Source organism: Scyliorhinus torazame, chromosome 5 (genome assembly GCF_047496885.1).
Source record: "Scyliorhinus torazame isolate Kashiwa2021f chromosome 5, sScyTor2.1, whole genome shotgun sequence".
Lineage (NCBI taxonomy): Eukaryota > Metazoa > Chordata > Chondrichthyes > Carcharhiniformes > Scyliorhinidae > Scyliorhinus > Scyliorhinus torazame.
Window position 1 is genome coordinate 144,148,390 of NC_092711.1, and position 19,694 is coordinate 144,168,083.

General features: G+C 49.9%; 1 protein-coding gene, 1 long non-coding RNA gene and 1 pseudogene across 2 annotated transcripts in view; 2 read left to right on the forward strand and 1 right to left on the reverse strand.

Annotated features, from left to right (window-relative positions):
* Positions 1–111: 111 nt before the first annotated feature.
* Positions 112–18,147, forward strand: LOC140419976 (uncharacterized; annotated as a pseudogene).
* LOC140419975 (uncharacterized) overlaps positions 616–19,694 on the forward strand; it is a 32,220-nt gene continuing 13,141 nt past the window's right edge. The window contains exon 1 of the mRNA XM_072504012.1: positions 616–634. The gene's annotated coding sequence lies outside the window, so the exon portion shown is untranslated. The remainder of the gene's footprint in view (positions 635–19,694) is intronic.
* Positions 6,256–14,423, reverse strand: LOC140419979 (uncharacterized). The gene is made up of 2 exons (XR_011946120.1): positions 14,113–14,423; positions 6,256–8,330 (listed from the first exon to the last, which is right to left on the reverse strand). It is a non-coding gene; the product is annotated as an uncharacterized lncRNA (long non-coding RNA).

Genomic DNA, 19,694 nt, shown 5'->3' on the forward strand with positions numbered 1-19,694 from the left:
GGAAGTTGCGTATGTGCATGGGAGAGGCCGCCTCCTGACCTCCCTTCTGAGGTTTAGACCATTGGAAAGAGTTGTGGAACCGGAAGGACTCTCGTCCTCCAGCCAATCAGCGTGCGGGCTTTGTGTGACTGAAGATTGAGCTTCACACAGACTGAAACCTCCTCCTGTGTCTCCAACATCTGTGAGTAAAACACTTTCTTTTCTCCCCTTTCCATTTCTTTTCTCATTCTCACCTTCAATTGGTCACTTGCAGCAACTGAAGGGAAAGGAAGTGAATCCAGGGAGGGTGCAGACTCTGCAAAGCTTGGCCCACGTCTCTCTCTTAAAGACATTGACATTCTTTGCTCCAACAGCTTGACACATTTATTTGTCTGGCTAGAATGGAGGGAGTGTCTGTGGAATGGAAATTACAGTTTTGGGGGAAACAAGATGGAAAATAATATTCCATAAAAAACAGAATTGTCTTTTCTGAATTTCTATCCTGTACTGAGTAATGAATTTTGGAATCTCCTTTTACAGGATGTTTCAAGAGGAGGATTTACAGACAGAAATCTCAAACCAGACATCATGTCAGCATCTGGTAGCACGGTAGCCTTGTGGATAGCACAATTGCTTCACAGCTCCAGGGTCCCAGGTTCGATTCTGGCTTGGGTCACTGTCTGTGCGGAGTCTGCACATCCTCCCCGTGTGTGCGTGGGTTTCCTCCGGGTGCTCCGGTTTCCTCCCACAGTCCAAAGATGTGCGGGTTAGTTGGATTGGCCTAATAAATTGCCCTTAGTGTCCAAAATTGCCCTTAGTGTTGGGTGAGGTTACTGGGTTATGGGGATAGGGTGGCGGTGTTGACCTTGGGTAGGGTGCTCTTTCCAAGAGCCGGTGCAGACTCGATGGGCCGAATGGCCTCCTTCTGCACTGTAAATTCTATGAAATCTGCCAAAGACATTCAGATTCACAGAGCCTGAATATCATTGGCCTTTGAGTCTCGAGGGAGAAATGCTTGTTTTGACTACTTCAAAAGATTTTAATCATCAGTGTGACTGAAAGAGCACTGAGACACACACCAAAGTGAGAGTGTTCCAGTTAACTGACTGTGGAAATAACTTAACAGCCTGAAAAAACATCACACCATTCATAGCAGGGAGAGACCATACGTGTTCTGTGTGTGTGAGCCAAGCTGTCTACTGATTGCCAAACCTGGCGAGTCACGTAAACACCTGCCGAATGGAGAAACCATGGAAATGTGGGAACTGTGGGAAGGGATACAAAGCCCCGTCCTAGCTGGAAATTCATCGACGCAGCCACACTGGGGAGAGGCCGTTCACCTGCCCTGAGTGTGGGAAGGGATTCGCTCGGTTATTTAACCTTCAGTTACACCAGCGAACTCACACCCGGGAGAGGCCGTTCACCTGCTTTGAGTGTGGGAAAGGATTCACCAAGTCATCCAACCTGAAGTTACATCAGAGAATTCACACTGGAGAGAGGTCATACATCTGCTCTCGGTGTGCGAAGGGATTCATTGATTCATCCACTCTAAAGAAACATCAGCGAATTCACACCAGGGAAAAGCCGTTCTCCTGCTCTGAGTGTGGGAAGGGATTCGCTCAGTCATCCCACCTGCAGACACATCAGCGAATTCACAATGGCAAGCGGCCTTTTATTTGCTCTGCGTGTGGGGATTCCCTCAGTTATCCAACCTGCTGTCACACCAGCGGGTTCACAGTGGGGAGAGGCCTTTCACATGCTCCATGTGTGGGAAAACAGTCATTGATTCATCCACTCTGCAGAGACACCAGCGAGTTCACACCGGGGAGAGGCCATTCACCTGCTCTGAGTGTGGGAAGGGATTCGCTCAGTCTTACCCCCTGCAGACACATCAGCGAATTCACACCGGGGAGCGGCCTTTTACTTGCTCTGCGTGTGGGAAGGGATTCACTCAGTCATCCCACCTGCAGATACACCAGCGAGTTCACAGTGGAGATAGGCCGTTCACCTGTTCTGTGTGTGGGAAGGGATTTATTTGTTCATCTGAGCTGCTGAGACACCGGGGCAGTCACACTGATCAGAGACATTTTAGATGCTCTGACTGTGGTGTTAATTGTATCTGTTGGGTTTCAGTATCCACAGTATTGATTGGATGGTTACTTGAGCAAATATAAAGAGCCATTCTTCATGCCCAGTGGGCACTGCGGGGGTTGGGCTGCATCATTGACTCACAAGATAACATTTTAGTTTCAAGTTTTATAACTTTACTTTGGTAATTTGTTTTTTGTTTCACTGCCCAGTCAATGTTCTTGTTTGTTTTAAAGGAGCAGAAAGAGACGCTGACTGACATCAGGTGGTGACAGGTGGTGTATAAATGGAACATTTCACTCTGTGAACAAATCCACACCAAATAGAGATTTAGTCCACCCTAAGACTGGATTATTAATGGAGGTTCGAGCCCACACCAAACTGAAAGGTGAAGAAAAATACGCCACCATTTATAAAGGGGGAGATCAGGAATCAAAACCTCCATTCTGTTTACAGACCAGTCGTGAGAGGAGAAATCAGGGCTGTTTAAATTAATTCCCCTCCTTTCTGTAACAAGAAACACTTACAGACATGGAGTGGAGTGGGGTCAGGAGGTATCTACCTGTAATGTTTCACTCTGTGAATAAATCTATACCAAGTACAGATTGGCTCCAATTTCTTCCTTCACCATAAAGCTCTCAGGATTATAACATGGGAACACAGAATGCCTGCCGGATGGTGAAGGTTGGAAAATAACATTTCAGACAGAATCTTACAATCCCAGTAGTTTTTGTGAGAAATAACTGAAGCAAGTGGAAATTGTCAGGGTCTGATTACCCGCTGCTGTTCTCGGAGTCTGAGCCATACGACCAGTGGAAGAATGAAGTGGAGATGTGGACACGGGTTACGTCCCCACCAAGGAGGAAACAAGGTCTGGCCTCGGCATTCTCACTTCCTAACAAAAGGAAAATCAGAAGCAAAGTATTCTGGGAGCTGGGCTCCCATTGGTTGGATCCTGATTAAAGTTTGGATTTTCCATGAGGGTTTTGTTGATGAGGTTTACAAGAAAGATGATCTATTGGATGTCTATGATGCACAGTTGGACTTGGACAGATTGTGAAGGAGGGTGAAAACATCTTTTGCAGATCCAGATATCACAACAAAAGACAGAATTGGAACAGCATTAATAGGTGAATGAACCCCAGGAATGACTGGGGAACAATTAACAGGAGTTTCAGGTCCGACTGAAAATATCATTATGAGATGAACTGCCCAAAGTGGAAAACCAGGGTCATCAACGTGACACATGGCAGAGTGAATTCTGAGGCTGAAGGTGATGATGATCAATCTGAAGGAATTGTCTTCATCACAAGGAGCTTTGGTCCAGTATTTTATTTGGCGAATGGAAAGTCCCCAAGCCAAGCAGTTTCTTCCGGTCCTGCTGTGTTGAGTGCGGATAGGCCTCCACTGAGTATGCGGATTGGACCATCTTGTATGATGTGTGCATAGGGGGCTGGTACTAATGCCCCATCTGTGGAGGTTGGTCAAGCAGGGGACCTGGCCGGTTCTGAACCTGTTAAGTGTGGACACTCTTTCCTGGGAAGGTTGAAAGCAGGCAGCTGTTGGGTTGGGTTTGAGACCAGGTACTTGTTTGCAAATCCAATGATTCCCATTCATTTGCCCAGGTGGAATTTGCGTTGACATCCTGAGTGGGAGGATTTTTCCAGATTGACCTTCTTGATGGGAGACATACTTTGGGTGGGCTGAATACACAGTAACATACATAGAAAATAGAAGCAGGCGTTGGCCATTCAGCCCTTCGAGCCTGCTCAACCATTCATTATGATCATGGCTGATTATCAAGTTCAATAAGGGTAAGACGTCTGGTGGTGGCGAACGCACATCAGGTGGCTCTCCACCCAAACAAATCCAACAGAGGCAATTTATCGGGAATTCCGGTTTAAAAAACCGGAGAACTGAACACCCTACCCCCCCCTCCCCACACACACGCGGGGGGGACAAATGGAGAATGGTGCTGAAAAGGGAGCTAAAAGCCATGAAGGAGGCGTTCAGGACGGAGTTCCACACAATGATGAAGGAGGTGATGTCGGAGACGACAAACACAATGCAGCGAACCATCGAAGGCCTGGGAAGGAAGGTGGAGGCCCAGGGGAAAACAATCCTGGAATTGGAGAAAGCTCCCTCGGACCAGAGCGACAGGATTGGAGCTCTGGAAACTGAGGTGAGAAGGTTGGTGACAGCCCAAGGGAGCCTAAGAGGGAAAGTGGAGGACCAGGAAAACAGGTCCAGGCGGCAAAAGGTCAGAATAGTGGGTCTGCCAGAGAGGATAGAGGGTGGGTTAGGTGAGGTTACGGGGATAGGTTGGAGGTGTGGGCTTAAGTGGGGTGTTCTTTCCAAGGGCCGGTGCAGACTCGATGGGCCAAATGGCCTCCTTCTGCACTATAAATTCTATTATTTTATGAATAACCTGAGCCTTCCCTCCATATCCATTGATCCCTTTACCCCAAGAGCTGTCTAATTCCTTTTGAAATTACACAAAGTTTTGGCCTCAACTATTTTCTGTGACAGTGAATTGCAAAGATTCCCCACTCTCTGGGTGAGGAAATTTCCCCCCACCTCAGCCCTAAAAGGTTTACGGCTTATCCTCCAATTATGACCCCCAGTTCTGGACTCCCTCACCATCGAGAACATTCTTTCTGAATCTATCCTGTCTAATTCTGTTAGAATTTTGTAGGTCAGGCTGGTTTCTATTGATGTGTCCGATCAGTATGGTCAGAGAGGCTGTTACGATCCGGTCAGTATGGTCGGAGAGGCTGTTACGATCCGATCAGTATGGTCGGAGAGGCTGTTACGATCCGATCAGTATGGTCGGAGAGGCTGTTACGATCCGATCAGTATGGTCGGAGAGGCTGTTACGATCCGATCAGTATGGTCGGAGAGGCTGTTACGATCCGGTCAGTATGGTCGGAGAGGCTGTTACGATCCGGTCAGTATGGTCGGAGAGGCTGTTACGATCCGATCAGTATGGTCGGAGAGGCTGTTACGATCCGATCAGCATGGTCGGAGAGGCTGTTACGATCCGATCAGTATGGTCGGAGAGGCTGTTACGCTCCGATCAGTATGGTCGGAGAGGCTGTTACGATCCGATCAGTATGGTCGGAGAGGCTGTTACGATCCAGGCAGTATGGTCGGAGAGGCTGTTACGATCCGATCAGTATGGTCGGAGAGGCTGTTACGCTCCGATCAGTATGGTCGGAGAGGCTGTTACGCTCCGATCAGTATGGTCGGAGAGGCTGTTACGATCCGATCAGTATGGTCGGAGAGGCTGTTACGATCCGATCAGTATGGTCGGAGAGGCCGTTCCCAGCTTTTCTCGGTGGCACCACGTGTTTCCAGGATTTTACTCAGATTTTCCCATTTTGCAGAGCTATGAGCCGGGGCCTCCTCGACCGATTTCTTTAATTCCACCGCCAAGCTTTGGTGATGTTTCTCTAATCCGGCCACCACAATGCGGTCGCCGTTGCCGATGGCTGACAATATAGTCGGCAGGGGAGAGGGAGAGCCCGCCCTTGCCACCTTGTTACTTGCCGAGCCCTGCGACACCTCAGAATCTGAAGAGTAATCGCACCTTTCTTGTTTTTCCCCTCCCTGGGCATTTTCAGTGGGTTTGTATCTTCACCAATCAGGTTGTTGGGTTTGGAAGTTCCCGTAAGCGTCTGTTATACCTGAAAATCTATATTTAGAACTTGAGTGTCCCCCTCTCCTAAATACGTCACTGAAGTCCCCCAGACTCACATTTCTGTCCTCGGCCTGCTGCAATGTTCCGGAGAAGCCCAACACAAGCTGGACCAACAGCCCCTCATCTTCTCATGAGGCACTTTACAGCCTTCTCAACTCAACACTGAGTTCAACAACTTCACACCCTGAACTCTCTCCTCCATTTTGATTTGTTTTTTTGCCGAGTTCCAGTCTGCATCTTGTTTTCATGTTTTTTGCTTCCAGACAGAGTTGTCCTTTATTCTGCCATTAACACTTACTCTGGACCAATGCTTTGTTTCTTTACTACAACCATTACCTCTCCCTTTGCCTTTTGTTCCAGGATATTTTTGACATTTAATCTCACCCACACTCTAACCAATCCCTGACTGATGGATCTGTGTGTCTATTCGGAATCCTGGATATCCGTTATCCCTTCTCAGTTCCCAAATAACAGAGGTCAAGTCTGTGTTTTTTGGCAAAGTCCACTTGGACTTTATTTGTCAGCTTGTGCCACTGGTAAACATGTTTTCAATACAAAATGTAGAAAGTTTTCAACTAGCCCTGCAGCAAGCTAGTCAGATTGATTGTCTTTAGCGAATACAGTCGTGAGTTTTCATTCAATTACAGATCGTAGTAATTCTTCAAATCATAATACACAGGATGAAATAACTAAGTAATTTAAGCAAAATAAAGACGGTGATTGGTAAAAGCAAGCAGCAAAGGAAATAGGTTTCAGAAATATAGATGGGGTGATCCCAGGATGCGTTTTTCCATCCCGGTTTGTGATTTTTAAGGATATTGTTATCTTAATGTCTCACCTTTTTACTTCTGATTGGCTTTAACTAATTTATAATTACTCGATTGGCTTTAACTAATTTATAATTACTCAATTCGGCCAAAATGCCTGTCCCTCAATTTAAGAGAGATTGTATTTAAATGCACTGGTGCAAATTTTCCATTCCATCGCTTGCCAAGTTTCCAAATTATCCACACCTGCATCTAACATTAATTGAAAAACACAGTTTTGATTAAGACATTATCACCCTAGACTGGCTGTTACCACAGAAACTGGACTACTCGTTCTTAGGATAGCAGCACCAGTTCTTACGATACAATGGGGCCTTTTAGCTAGTTGACATCACTGACCTTGCAGATGTGAAACCTAAGAAATTAAAATGTATGATCTGGATTAACCCTTAGTGGATTCCCAGCTATTGTTGCACTCAAGTAATGCTGAAATGAAATGAAATGAAAATCGCTTATTGTCACTGGTAGGCTTCAAATGAAGTTACTGTGAAAAGCCCCTAGTCGCCACATTCCGGCGCCTGTTCGGGGTGGCTGTTGTGGGAATTGAATCGTGCTGCTGGCCTGCCTTGGTCTGCTTTAAAAGGCAGCTACTTAGCCCTGTGCAAAACCAGCCCCTAATATGCTTAATATGATTATAGTTAATTATTCTTAATCAGTTCTCATTTAACCCTTTTACCTCTATCCACTTGTGGATCATTTCAGTGGATATGTTCTCTCCCAGGCTCAAAGAGCATCAGCCGAGTGGAAACAAACCCAGTGAAACGGGCCAATCCAGCAGAAAGAAACCCTCTAACTTCACTCGCTGTCAGAATGAACATGGTTCGGTCCTGGATGTGATTAACAGCAGCAATAACAGCAGAATCCAACCCCTGTCATCACGTGTGAACTCCTTGGTGTTTCAACAGATAGGATGACCGAGTGAATCCCTTCCCACACAGAGAGCAGGTGAATGGCCTCTCCCCAGTGTGAACTCGTTGGTGTCTCAGCAGCTGTGATGAAACACAGAATCCCTTCCCACACTCTGAGCAGGTGAACGGCTTCTCCCCCAAGTGAACTCGCTGGTGTGCCCGCAGGTTGGACGAATCTCCAAATCCCTTCCCACACTGAGAGCAGGTGAACGGCTTCTCCCCAGTGTGAATTCGTTGGTGTTTCCGCAGGCTGGATAACTGAGTGAATCCCTTCCCACACTGAGGGCAGGTGGATGGCTTCTCCCCAGTGTGAATTTGCTGATGTGACTTCAGGTTAGATAACTGAACGAATCCCTGCGCACACACAGAGCAGGTGAACGGCCTCTCCCCAGTGTGAATGCGTCGATGAGCTTCGAGCCTTGATGGGAAACTGTATCCCTTCCCACAATCCCCACATTTCCATGGTTTCTCCAAATTTTGGGTCTCCTCGTGTCTCTCCAGGTTGGACAATAGTTGAAGCCTCGTCCACACACAGAACACGTGTACGGTCTCACCCCGCTGTGAATGGTGTGACGCTTTTTCAGGCTGTGAAACTGGTTCAAACTCTTTCCACAGTCAGTGCTCTGGAACCCACTCGGGTGTGTGTGTCTCGGTGCTTTTCCAGTCACACCGACGTTTAAAATCTTTGAAGCTGACAGATCCGGCAAACATTTCTCCTTCTAGATTCAAAGGCTGATGATATTCAGGTCCCAAGGAATCAAATGACTCTGACAGATCCCAGATGTGACATTTGCGACTTCGGTCTGTAATTCCTCCTCTTCTAATCTCCTGAAAAAGGAGTTATCCCTGTCAGTACAGGATAGAAATTCATAAACAGACAATTCTAGTTTCTCTGGAACATTCTTTCCTCTCTCATTCCCCAAAAGCTGTAAATCTCCGTCCCACACACTCTCCCTCCATTCACTGTATCTAATATTCCCCCTCCCAATTCTCCTGAAGGTGCTGATTCAGGCTGATTGACATCCCTGCTCACTGCTTCCTGTCCTGGACACAGAGATCATAACAAATAGGAGCTGCAGTCGGCCATTCGGCCCATCGAGTCTGCTCAACCATTCAATGAGCTCATTGCCGACCTACCTCAGCACCATTTTCCACACTATTCGCCATATCCCTCGCTATCTTCAATATCTAGAAACCTATCAATCTCTGTCTTGAAAATACGTGATGACTGAGGCTCCACAGCCCTCTGGGGTAGAGAATTACGGCAGAATGGTAGCACAGTAGTTAGTACTGCTGCCTCACAATGCCAGGGTCCCGGGTTAAATTCCAGCCTTGGGTCAATGTCTGTGTGGAGTTTGTACGTTCTCCCCGTGTCTGCGTGGGTTTCCGCCGGGTTCTCCTAGATGTACGGGGTAAGTGGATTGGCTGTGCTAAATTGCCACTTCGTGTCCAGGGATGTGCAGATTAGTTTATGGGGTTGCAGGGATAGGGTGGAATATGGATCCGTGCAGGCTTGATGGGCCTAATGGCCTCCTACTGCACTGTAGGGATTCGAAGAATTCCGAAGCAGCACCACATCCTCGAGTGAAGAAATCCCTCCTCATCTCAGCTTTCTCTCCATTTTCCTGCCGGTTCCCCACAATCCTCGACCATCTCGTCAATCGGAAATCTGTCGTGAAGCGGGCGCGGGAATAGCTGCTTTCCGCAGGTTCTGGTTCCACTCGCCGAGAATCCGTCATTTATCCCGATTGCCCAGCACTCACCTACCTCATCCTGAATTAATATTTGTTGTCATGTCCCTCGAACGCTTCGGATTAGGTTTGGTAAGATTATGCTGAAAAACATCAAGAAATCCGTTGATAAAAGAGCACAGGCGGATTCAGCGGGGCTGGAGCCGCCTTTTCAACATGGCGGCCTGACCCTCAGGAGGTCTCTCGACCCCGCGCTCTCCGGGACTCTCTCAGAGGCGGTGAAAATGATGACTGCCGACATTCTCCGTGTTGTTGACCAGAGGCTGGGTGTGCTGACTCAATATCTGTGAGCTCATGAGGCCGAGCTGCAAAACACCATGAAGAGGCTCGATGATCCAGAGGAGAGAATCCTGAATGTTGAGCAAGATGCCTCCTTGGCGAAGGCAACAATTCAATCCTTGGAAAACCGGCCGAGTGACATGGGGGACTCCTGGAGAACCGAGGGTCAGAGAAATAACATCCGAGTCGTCGGCCTGCCAGAAGGTGTGGAGGGTGAGGCTCCCGTTAGGTTCTTCGAGGACCGGCTGCCATGTTTTCTCAAGCTGGATGTGAAGCCTGGGCGTTTCAAATTAGAAAGGGCACATCATGGACTTCCAGTAGCAGCCACGGAGTGAGTGGGCGCACACAGGGCGGCTCAGCCACGGAGCGAGTGGGCGCACACAGGGCGGCTCAGCCACGGAGCAAGTGGGCGCACACAGGGCGGCTCAGCCACGGAGCGAGTGGGCGCACACAGGGCGGCTCAGCCACGGAGCTAGTGGGCGCACACAGGGCGGCTCAGCCACGGAGCGAGTGGGCGCACACAGGGCGGCTCAGCCACGGAGTGAGTGGGCGCACACAGGGCGGCTCAGCCACGGAGTGAGTGGGCGCACACAGGGCGGCTCAGCCACGGAGCTAGTGGGCGCACACAGGGCGGCTCAGCCACGGAGTGAGTCGGCGCACACAGGGCGGCTCAGCCACGGAGTGAGTGGGCGCACACAGGGCGGCTCAGCCACGGAGAGAGTGGGTTCACACAGGGCGGCTCAGCCACGGAGCGAGTGGGCGCACACAGGGCGGCTCAGCCACGGAGAGAGTGGGTTCACACAGGGCGGCTCAGCCACGGAGCGAGTGGGCGCACACAGGGCGGCTCAGCCACGGAGTGAGTGGGCGCACACAGGGCGGCTCAGCCACGGAGTGAGTGGGCGCACACAGGGCGGCTCAGCCACGGAGTGAGTGGGCGCACACAGGGCGGCTCAGCCACGGAGCGAGTGGGCGCACACAGGGCGGCTCAGCCACCGAGTGAGTGGGCGCACACAGGGCGGCTCAGCCATGGAGTGAGTGGGCGCACACAGGGCGGCTCAGCCACGGAGCTAGTGGGCGCACACAGGGCGGCTCAGCCACGGAGTGAGTGGGCGCACACAGGGCGGCTCAGCCACGGAGCGAGTGGGCGCACACAGGGCGGCTCAGCCACGTAGTGAGTGGGCGCACACAGGGCGGCTCAGCCACGGAGTGAGTGGGCGCACACAGGGCGGCTCAGCCACGGAGTGAGTGGGCGCACACAGCGCGGCTCAGCCACGGAGTGAGTGGGCGCACACAGGGCGCTCAGCCACGGAGCGAGTGGGCGCACACAGGGCGGCTCAGCCACGGAGTGAGTGGGCGCACACAGGGCGGCTCAGCCAGGGAGTGAGTGGGCGCACACAGGGCGGCTCAGCCACGGAGCCAGTGGGCGCACACAGGGCGGCTCAGCCACGGAGTGAGTGGGCGCACACAGGGCGGCTCAGCCACGGAGTGAGTGGGCGCACACAGGGCGGTTCCTGCTCGAAGGTGTTGGTTTTGTCCCTTTTTGCCTGAGTTCCGGGTACATTCAGTGGTAATGTGGAGCGAGAGTGCAGGGCAAGAAGTTCTCCCCTGGATGGGCATGTTTATGGGCTATCAGACCCGGCTGAAGACAGGTAAAGAGCTGGTGAAAGAGTTGGGGAGACTCTTGGCGCTGTTCCAATTACAAAGGAGGCGGGGGGGTGGGGGGGGGGCATTGACAACGGGAAAACTGCAGATGGAGCAACTGATGGGCTTCATTAAAGAGGTGATTGGGCAGCAGAGGGAATGCAGAGCGACTGGTCGAGGCGATTGAGGGGGCAGTGGCACCACTTCGCGGGACCCTGTAACGGTGGGAAAGTGCCTCGAGATGCAGGGGGTGATGATCCGGGAAGTGGAGAAGGTGGAGACTGATCAGAGTGACCGTATTGTGCTGTTGGAGGTGGAGGTGGCGATCCCGAGGGAGTTGTGTAAGTCACTGCTGCCGAGGGCGGAGGAGCAGGAGAACAGGTCCAGGTGGCAAAATCTGTGGATTGTGGGTCTGTCAGAGGGAGTGGAGGGAATGAGTGCTACGAGCTTGGTCGCCAGGATACTGGCATCATTGGTGGAGGAGAAGGTGTTGGACAAGGCCCCAGAGGTGGATCAGGCTCATTGGTCCGTGAGACAGAAGCTGAGAGTGGGGGAGCGGCCGTGGGCAGTGATCGTGCGGATGTAGAAGTTCCAGGACAAAGAAAAGATCCTGCGGTGGGCCAGGGCACGGCAGGACTGTGAATGGGAGGCAAACCGAATCAGGATATATCAGGACATTGGAGGGGAGCTGGCCAAGAGGCGGGCGGGGTTCAACAAGGCCAAGGCAGTGCTGTACCCGATTCGGGGTGCTGTACCCGGCCAGACTTTGGGTGACCTGTGGGAACCGGGAATATTATTTTGGGCCGCCGGAGGAGGTAAATTACTTTATCAAGGAACATAAGCTGGGGGAGAGCTGAAAGGTGACTCTTGAGTGGAGGAGTTCTGTCCGTGAAAGTTGGATTTTGTCATTGTTTGCCGATTGGGGGTGGGGGGGGGTGGGGGGAGGAGGAGTTGAAAAGTTGAAAGCGGAGCAATTACACCACCACCCCCCCCCCCCCCCCCCGACTTTTGTTGTGTTTTGGGTATTTTTTCTGGACGTGTTGGTATTTGCAGTCTTTACTGTAGTCCGGTGCTTGTTGCACATGGTCACGTTTCTACGACAGGTCAATGCAGGTTGTATGGAGGCTGGGCTTGCGGCCTTCGGGTGGGAGTTGCCATGTTAGCAGGTAATGCCAGTGAACGGAAGTGTAGTGAGGCAGGGGGGGGTGGTGGTGGGGGCACGGCGACGTGGGAGGTATGGAGGATGGGTTTGGTCGTGGGCAGGGTGGGGGGCATCTTGGGTGGGCCCGGTTCAATGTGGGGATGGGGGAGGGGGTGGTAACCCAATGGTGATGTTGGCGGACACTAGAGGGGGGTGGAGGCGTAAGCCTCTGGTGAGAATCGTGACATGGAATGTCTGCCGACTACATGGGTGGGTCAAGAGGTCCTGTATGTTTCCACACCTGAAGAGTTTGGGAGCGGAGGTGATTTTCTTGCAGAAGATGCATCTCAGGGTGAAAGGTCAGTTGAAAATGAAAATCGCTTATTGTCACAAGTAGGCGTCAAATAAAGTTACTGTGAAAAGCCCCTAGTCGCCACATTCCGGCGCCTGTTCGGGGAGGCTGGTACGGGAATTGAACCGTGCTGCTGGCCTGCCTCGGTCTGCTTTAAAAGCCAGCGATTTAGCCCAGTGTGCTAAACCAGCCCCATGAGACTGAGGAAGGGATGAATGGGTCAAGTGTTTCACTTGATTGGAAGTCAAGGGGGTGGCCATTTTGTTGAGCAAGAGAACAGGGTTTACGGGGGCCAGAGAGGTGTTGGACCTGGGAGGTTTGTGATAATGAGTGGGGCGTGAGAGGGGACGGCGGTGGTGTTGGTAAATGTGTCTGCGCCCAATTGGGATGATATTGGTTTTGTAAAGAGGTTACTGAGAGCGATTCCGGACCTGGACTCTCACCAGCTGATCATGGGAGTGGATTTTAATTGTGTAATGGAGGCGAGATTGTGGAGATCGAGCCCCAAGTCGATGGGAAGGTTGAGAATGATGAAAGAGTTGGGGGGGTTCATGGAAAGGATCGGGTTGGTGTATCCGTGAAGGTTCGTGAACCCGGCAGAGAGAGAGAAAATAATCCTTCTTCTTGCATGTGTATAGGGTGTATTCCCGGATTGATTTTTTTGTAGTGAGCTGGGCGGTGCTTGAATCTACAGTGCAGAAGGGAGGCCATTCGGCCCATTGAATCTGCACCGGCCCTTGGAAGGAGCACCATACCTCAGCCCACACTTCCAACCTTCACAACTTCCCCGTAACCCCACCTAATCTTTATTGGACACAGGGCATATGAGCATGGCCACTCCACCTAACCTGCACATCTTTGGATTGTGGGGGGAAACCGGAGCACCCGGAGGAAACCCACGCAGACACGGGGAGAATGTCCAGACTCCGCACAGTGACCCAAGCTAGGAATCGAACCTGGGATCCTGGTGCTGTGAAGCAACAGTGCTAACCACTGTTCTACCGTGCCACCCATATCACATATCCCCAGCCTCCTCTGCTCCCAGGAAACTCCCAACCAGGCTCTCTTCATCGCTGAAACGCCCAGGCAACATGCTTATGAATTTCCTCTGCATCCTCTCCTGTACCATATAATCTGTACCATATAACTACACGAGACTGTCTCTGTGCTATATTAATTCACTGTCTCCTTAAATGTCAGCCATCTCCTGGAGAAACTAGCCCTTTAATTGTAAACATAAGGAAATAGACCATCCTTTTAGCCAGACAAGTTAATGTGTCAAGCTGAGGGAGGAAAGGATGTCAATGTCTTTAAGAGAGAGAGAGAGAGAGAGACCTGGGCCAACCTTTCCAAAGTCTGCACCCTGCTTGGATTCACTTCCTTTCCCCTCAGTTGCTGCAAGGGGAGAGAAAAGAAAGTGTGATGTTAGAGACAGGAGGAAGTTACCGTCTTTGTGAAGCCCCAGTGTTGCTCATTGTTCAGCTTCCGCATTCAGACAACGGGGGAGCTGATTGGATGGTGGAAGAAAGTTCTTCCGGTTCACCAACTCTTCCTATTGGTCACAAATTTACTGCTCACGCACGTGAATCCGTGGTGACGTCTCAGGGTTCCAGTGCGCAGGCCCGGCGCGCGGACATAGTAGCTCCGCCCCACTCATAGTTCCTTCTCCTCCAGACAAGATTTCCAGACAACCGGCTGACGGCTCCGGCGAGAGCGAGAAGCCGCTGGGTGATTCCCCTCCCCCCCCCCCCCCCCCCCCCGGCGGCACGGGACTGCGCATGTCCAAGAGAGAGGAGAGGCTGCGCATGTGCGAGGGAAAGCCCAGCCCCTGACCTTCCTGTGAGGTGTTGGCCAATGGATAGAGTTAGGACCGGAAGGACGCTGGTCCTCCAATCAGCGCAGGCTTTGTGTGAAAGGAGATTGGGCTTCACACAGATTGAAACGTCCTCCTGTCTCCAACATCTGTGAGTAAAACATTTTCTTTTCTTCCCCTTTCCATTTCTTTTCTCATTCTGACCTTCAATTGATGACTTGCAGCAACTGAAGGGAAATAAAGTGAATCCAGGGAGGGTGCAGACTCTGGAAAGCTTGGCCCAGGTCTCTCTCTCTTAAAGACATTGAGAAGTCTTACAACACCAGGTAAAAACCCAACAGGTTTGCTTCGAATCACTAGCTTTCGCAGCACTGCTCCATCTTCAGCTCCTTCCATTCACCTGAGGAAGGAGCTGTGCTCCAAAAGCTAGTGATTCGAAACAAACCTGTTGGACTTTAACCTGGTGTTGTAAGGCGTCTTACTGTGCTCATGACAGATCCATGATCATCACTTCCTGTCAGAACACAGATCATAACCAATAGATGCTGCATTCAGCCATTCAGTCCATAGCTAACTCATCCTTGAATATAATCAATGACCCTCAGATCCCACTGGTCCCTGTGGAAGAGAAATCCAGAGACTAATAACCCTCTGAGGGAAGAGAAGACTGGAAATATATAACGTAACTGCATACATTATTACACAACTAGAAACAATAATAAATGTACTTAATTACAGAACCATAAATATTATATTAAATATGTACCATATAAAAACATTAGACATATCTCTGCCTGATTTTAATTTTTTTCTTTCTAAAAGTAAATTTAGAATACCCAATTCCTTTTTTCCAATTAAAAGGCAATTTGGCATGGCCAATCCACCTACCCTGCACATCTTTGGGTAGCATCTCCACATCATGGCTTAAAGACATTGACATCCTTTGCTCCCTCAGCTTGACACATTTATTTGTCTGGCTAAAAGTGTGGTCTCTTTCCTAATGTTCACAATTAAAGAGCTGGTTTCCCCAGGAGATGGCTAACATTTAAGGCAGTGGGCAGCATGGTTAATCTCTGCTGCTTCACGGCACCGAGGACCCGACTTCGATCCAGGCCCCGGGTCACTGTCCGTGTTGAGTTTGCACATTCTCCCTGTGTCTGCGTGGATCTCACCCCCACAACCCAAAGATGTTATGGGCAACAAGTCGGAAAATGGAGAGAAAGCTGAGATGAGGAGGAATTTCTTCACTCGAGGATGTGGCGAAGATCTGGAATTCTCTACCCCAGAGGACTGTGGAACCTCAGTCATCAAGTATTTTCAGACTGAGATTGACAGGTTTCTCGATATTGAACATATCGATGGGGGATAGTGTGGGAAAATGGTGCTGAGGTAGATCGGCCAATTAGCTCATTTAATGGTTGAGCAGGTTCTATGGACTGAATGGCTGAATGCAGCTTCTATTTGTTATGATCTGTGTTCTGACAGGAAGTGATGATCATGGATCTGTCAATCAGCCTGAATCAGCACCTTCAGGAGATTTGGGAGGGTTAATATCAGATACAGAGCGAGAATGGAGGGAGGGTGTGTGGGATGGAGATTTACAGCATTTGGGGAAAGAAAGAACGTTCCAGAGAAACTAGACTTGTCTGTTCTGAATTTCTATCCTGTACTGACAGTGATATTTTTTGTAAGTTGTTTTTACAGGATATTAGAAGAGGAGGAGTCACAGACAAAAATTGCAAGCGTCAAGTCTCGATCTGACAGTCACTCGATTCCTTTGGACCTGAATACCATCGGTCTTTGAATCTAGAATGAGAAATGTTTGCCCGTTCTGTAGGCTTCAAAATATTTTAAACATCAGTGTGACTGGAAAAGCACCGAGAGACACGCACCTGAGTGAGAGTGTTCCAGAGCACTGACTGTGGAAAGAGCTTTAACCAGTTACACAGTCTGAAAGAATATCACGCCATTCACAGGGGGGAGAGACCATATATGTGGGTTCTGTGTTGTCAAGGCTTCAGCTGATTGTCCAACCCGGAGAGACACAAAGATTCAAAATATGGACAGACCGTGGAAATGTGGAGATTGTGGGAAGGGATACGGAGCCCCATCTGCACTAGAGGCTCATCGGCGCATTCACACTGGGGAGAGGCCATTCTCGTGCTCCCAGTGTGGGAAGTCATTCACTCAGTTATCCCACCTGTGGACACACCAGCGATTTCACACTGGGGAGAGGCCATTCTCGTGCTCCCAGTGTGGGAGGGGATTCAGTGATTCCTCCACCCTGCACAGACATCAGGCAGTTCACACTGGGGAGAAGCCGTTCACCTGCTCTCAGTGTGGGAAGGGATTCACTCAGCTATTCCCACTGAAGACACACCAGCGAGTTCACACTGGGGAGAAGCCATTCTCCTGCTCTCAGTGTGGGAAGGGATTCAGTTGTTCATCCAACCTGCAGGCACACCAGAGTTCACACTGGGGAGAGGCCATTCAACTGCTCTCAGTGTGGGAAGGGATTTACTCAGTTGTCCAACCTGGAGACACACCTGAGAGTTCACACTGGGGAGAAGCCATTCACCTGCTCTCGGTGTGGGAAGGGATTCAGTGTTTTATCCAGCCTTCAGAGACATCAGCGGGTTCACACTGGGGAGAAGCCGTTCATCTGCTCTCAGTGTGGGAAGGGATTCATTCAATTATCCAACCTGCAGACACACCAGCGAGTTCACACTGGGGAGAGGCTGTTCACCTGTTCTCAATGTGGGAAGGGATTTTGTGTTTCATCACATCTGCTGAGACACCAACAAGTTCACAATTGATTGCTGGGGTTGGATTCTGCTGTTCTTGTTTCTGCTTCAATTGCCTCGAGGACGGCATTTTGTTCATTCTGACAGTTGGTCAGTGTGGATTGTTGGAGGGTTTCTTTCTTCTGGACACTTCAGTTTCACAACTTTGCCTCCAGTGGGTTGATGATATTCAAGACTTATGAATACCTGGCTTTAAATTGCATAATAAAAGAATCACAGAGTGAAAGGGCTTTTGGAAGTTAAAAGATATATAGTTCCCATTTCTGTTTGTTATCCCCTAAATCATGCCATGTTGCCATGAAGATGGGCTGTGGTGGTTACGTGGCTCTTTTGTTTAATGTATCTAGATGCTTCTCACAGAAGAAAACTTGCAGGGTATGAGGGGCAAGTTGTCTGAGGTGGACGGGGAAACTGATAGGCGATAGGGAATAGATAATAGTTAAGGAATTATTACATATTACAAGGGCCAGTTAGCTCAGTTGGCTGGATGGCTGGTTTGTGATGTGGAGCGACTCCAACAACATGGATTCAACTCCCATATCGACGGAGGTTATCCATTAACCTTGCCCCTCATCTGAGGTGTGGTGACCTTCAGGTTAAATCACCATCAGTCAGCTCTCTCTCTCAAAGGGGAGAGCAGCCTACGGTCCTCTGGGCCACTGATGACATTCATTTATTTTTAAAAATAAATTTAGACCACCCAATTTGTTTTTTCAATTTAAGGGGCAATTTGGCGTGGCAAATTGACCTCCTGCATATCTTTTTGGGTTGTGGGGTTGAGACCCAGGCAGGCACTGGGAGAATGTTCAAAGGTGACTTTCATTTCACATGAATGCAACAAATAAAGATTCTTTGTTTTAAATATTTTATTGAGGTCTTTGAAAATGTTTATAACAGTAATATAAACAATGACATCAATATGGTAAAATAAATATTTCCCCCATCCTAACCCAATCTTCACACACCTCAACCATACAACAACAACCCTTGGAATATTGCATCTGCTGACATTTTAATTTCCCCCCCAAAAGTCGACAAACGGCTGCCACCTCCAGGTGAATCCTAACATTGACCCTCTTAAGGCGAACTTTGTTTTATCGAGACTGAGAAACCCAGCCATGTCACTAACCCAGCTCTCTACACTCGGGGGCTTCGAGTCTCTCCACATTAACATGATCCGTCTCCGGGCTACCCGGGAGGCAAAGGCCAAGATGTCAGCCTCTTTCGCCCCTGAACAAAGAAATGTACAGCACAGGAACAGGCCCTTCAGCCCTCCAAGCCCGTGCCGACCATGCTGCCCGACTAAACTACAATCTTCTATACTTCCTGGGTCCGTATCCCTCTATTCCCATCCTATTCATGTATTTGTCAAGATGCCCCTTAAATGTCACTATCGTCCCTGCTTCCACCACCTCCTCCGGTAGCGAGTTCCAGGCGCCCACTACCCTGATCTCCCGGATCTTCCGACACTCCAAAGATCGCTAACTCCGGACTTGGCACCACCCGTGTTTTTAGTACCATGGATATTGCCTTAGCAAAATCCTGCCAAAACCCTCTAAGCTTCAGGCATGCCCAAAACATGTGGATATGATTTGCTGGGCTTCCTGCGCACCTCGCACACCGATCCTCAACCCCGAAGAACTTACTCATCCTAGCCATGGTCATGTGTGCCCGGTGGACTACCTTAAATTGTATCAGGCTAAGCCTGGCGCATGATGAGGAGGTATTAACCCTGCTTAGGGCATCTGCCCATAGACCCACCTCTATCTCTCCTCCTAGCTCGTCCTCCCACTTGCCCTTAAGCTCCTCCACCTGCGTTTCCTCCGCCTTCGAAAACTCCTGGTAAATATCCGATAACTTTCCCTCTCCCACCCAGGGACTGGAGACTACTCTATCCTGTAACAGGTTCGCAAGGGCCAAGCCCCCGACTGTTGCCCTCTCTGGATCACCGTCTTCCTAATCCTTGCCACCCTATCTGCCCACACAAAACCAACCTAATTCACCCCCATAAATAACGATTTCGGCAAAAAGGCCGGTCGGCACTGAAATAAAAATAAAAACCACGGCACACTGCTCATCTTAACCAGCTGTACCCGATTGTGGACAGATTTAGTGCCTTCTCTGCTTCTAAGATCAATTTTACTGAGTCCAAGGCCATGCCGGTGGGGAGGGGTTGAGGGGTAAGATCCCTCCTCTTGTTAACTTCCCCTTCAGATGCTCCCGCCTTGGGATTTAAATATCTGGGAATGTCAATGACCCCCCTCTTTCAGACAGCTATATGCGGCCAACTTTCCACAGCTGATGGTGACTATTAGGTGGGACCTTGCCCGGTGGTTGACTCTTCTGATTTCATGGTGAGGGAGGATTGTCTTCATTAAAATGAATGTGTTGTCCAGACTTTTGTACCCTCT